Below are 3418 nucleotides of genomic sequence, written 5' to 3' on the forward strand. Positions count from 1 at the left end.
ATCCCACAGTAATGCAAAATGTTATATGGGATGTACAAGAACTTTCTATACTATCTTTGCAACTCTTCTGTAAATCTAAAATTATTCCAAAATAAACATTTATTTTCTTTTAAATGGATAACAAGAATGAATGAGCAAATTACAAAAGAAATAAATATAGTCAAAAATCTATGGAAATTAGGTACATAGAAACACAAGTAATCCAAAAAAAGTAAATAACAATGTTATTTTTCACCCATTAGAGTGACGATGATTTTTGAAAGTGATAATACTCAATGTCTTTAAAAAGGGATGGGGAAATATATAATTTGCCAATGGTATCGAATGTCTTTATCAAGTATACACTATGATTCCTTCCTAAGGAAATAAGCAATATAATAGCACTTATTGAATACTATGATGTTCTAGGCACTGTGAAAAATAGTACATGTGCATTGGATTATTGGATTTTGATAATAATTCTATGAGATAGATCCTATTATCATCATCTACATTTTAAGGATGAAAAAACTAAATTGCAATCCTTATAACAACTGGCATATTTATTGCGCTAACGGTCTTCTTCAGCGAATCATGCCTCCTTGGATCTATGCCGTTGCATAGTCCTCTCCCACAGTTTTGGCCATGGCTTGTTTTGGCCAATGAGAAATGATCGAAAATCACAAATAGAGGATTTCTCTCTTTTCTGCTTTTAAAATCCTGCCACATGTTAAGAAACCACAGCCTGTGGAAGATTCAGGGTCAGTCAACTGTCAGTTTTAAGTATTAGATAACAGAGAGACAGGACAGCTTTGCTCTAAGTTGCTTGTCACTATGATGCATGTAATGCATCATAGTGTCAGAAAAGCTTAGTAGCTCAAAAATGTTCTTAGCATCTAATGAATATATGACCATGGATTATGGACTAAAAGATCTTGATGGATACATAACAGCAGTTATCTGACTTTTCTATCATACTGGTTGTGGTCACCAATGCCTACAAGAGATAAAGATTAAGTTAAAATAAAGTAAATGTTAAATTTATCACCACCAGTCTCTATTATATGATGCGATTTTCACTCACCTAAATAATGATAGAACAGTGCTGTCTATGTAGTAGTCACAAATGTACATATATAGCATTCAACATGTATTATGTTTAATGCTGTTAATAAGATGTAATTTATTTGATCGATAACAAACAGAAAACCAATGCAGATATTGATTTATATTTTGGAGAGTTATTTTATCAATGAAATAAATGGCATAAGGTATCACACAGCACAACTATATATTTAGTCAGGAGCAATGATTTTTCACTTTAAGAAAGCCCTACTCTAAGAAAGCAAGAAAAAAATCAGAAGTTCATGAGCAGGTATAACATCTTGAAAAATCAAAAACACTCATAGAGAGATTCTAATACTTCCCCTAAAAACGCTATGTCAGAACAAGGTTGGAGGCATATGGGGAGGACATTCGGAAGTCACATGCTTTTCCCCGCCTCCATCTGCGAACTAAGACTGTATTACATCAGTAATTCTTAAAATTTATTTAGCAATACACTGAGAATTTTTTTAAAACACAGATTCTAATTCACTAGGTGTAGGATGGGGCCTAATATTCTAGGCATATAAGAAGCTCATAGATGATGCTGATGCTGCTGGTCCAAAGACTTCAATTATAAGTAGTAAGGATGTTTATTATATTTTTTATCATTAAGTTGATGTATGAATGGATATTTGCTTCTACTTGTTAAGATGGTTAATTTTGTGTCAGTTTGACTGGACTGAGGAATATCCAGAGATAGCTAGTAAAACCTTATCTCTACATGTGTCTGTGGGAATTTTTCTAGAAGGTATTATCATTTGAGTCAATAGACTGAGTAAAGATCATTCTCACCACTACAGGTGGGCAGCATCCAATTCGTCGAAGGGCTGCCAATTCGTCGATGAGCTGAATGGTGAGAAAAGGTTAAAAAAAAAAAAAAAGCAAATATGTGCTCTCTGCTTCCTCTGGGACATCTACCTTCTCCTGCTCTTGGACATCAGATCTCCTGGTTCTCAGGCTTCTAGACTCAGGCAAGGTCCACGCCACTGGTCTCTAATTCTCAGGCCTTTGGAGCTGGAACGAAGTAACCCACCAGCTTTCTGATCTCTCTTGCAGACACCAGATCATGATACTTCTCAGCCTCCATAACCCCATTAGCCAATTCCTCTAATAATCTCCTTTTGTATATATTTACATAAATCCTATTGGTTCTATTTCTCTGGAGAACCTCAACACACTTGAGCAAAAAAATTAAAATTGATGATTGGAGACTCGATTGGATTTGTGCTGTATAATTTAGTAACTTTGAGCCTCGTGTGGCTATGTAAATTAAAAAGACTTTAAATTAAATAAATTAGAATTGATTCCTCAGCTACATTAGCCATACTTTAAGTACTCAGGAGCCACATATAGCATATTGGACAGCATGGTAGAACATTTTCATTATCATAGAAAACTATTGACTAATGCTGAACTGGAGATGGTTCAGTTACTAAAAAAAAAAAAAAAAAAAAAAAAATGAAAGAAAATAAGATTTACTTGACTTTAAAACAAATCAAAAAGTAAAATCTCATACTGCCATCTATAAAACTCCAGCCATCTTTGCTTAGGGAAAAAAATGAGGATAGGTCAAAACAGCATTATGATACCCATTAATAAAGGAAACTTACATTCCTTCTACTCAGCACGGCACAGTACAGCCCAACCTTAAATGGAATGCGACCTTAATGGGCTAAAAGGGAAAGACGGGTAACACTGAACAGCTGGAGCTAAATAGAACAGGTTCCATGATCTTCATGTTTCACTCCAAAGCCATGTTCATTACTCTTTATTTTTATCAGTCAATCTCTTGACCTGATGGGGAAACTAATACCAGTGAGAAAAAAGTATAGGTGATGTAGAGTACAATTTTATTTTCAGCTCTATGTGGAATACTCAACTCCGACTATTCAATGCAATGAACCACAACCAAAACACACACACACACACACACACACACACACACACACACACACACGGATACATTAGAGAGTGAGTGTTCTCCAGAGAAAGAGTCAATAGGGTGGGTGGGTAGGTAGGTAGATATAGATTAGATTAGGTAGGTAGGTAAGTAGATGGATGGATAGATAGATTTTAAGGAATTAGCTCCTGTAACTGTGAGGGCTGGCATGTCTGAACATGCAAGGCAGGACACCAGGCTAGAAATTCAGTGAAGAACTAATATTGTAGTTGTGAGTTTGTAGGCAAAATTCCTTCTTCCTTGGAAGACCTGGGGCTTTTCCTTTAAGACCTTCAACTAATTAGATGAGGCCCATTCACATTATGGAGAGTAATCTGCTTTACTCTTTAAATGTTATATCTAAAAAAATACCTTCACAGCCATATCTAGACT

This window comes from Rousettus aegyptiacus, unplaced genomic scaffold (assembly GCF_014176215.1).
Source record: "Rousettus aegyptiacus isolate mRouAeg1 unplaced genomic scaffold, mRouAeg1.p scaffold_m13_p_16, whole genome shotgun sequence".
NCBI classification, from domain to species: Eukaryota; Metazoa; Chordata; class Mammalia; order Chiroptera; family Pteropodidae; genus Rousettus; species Rousettus aegyptiacus.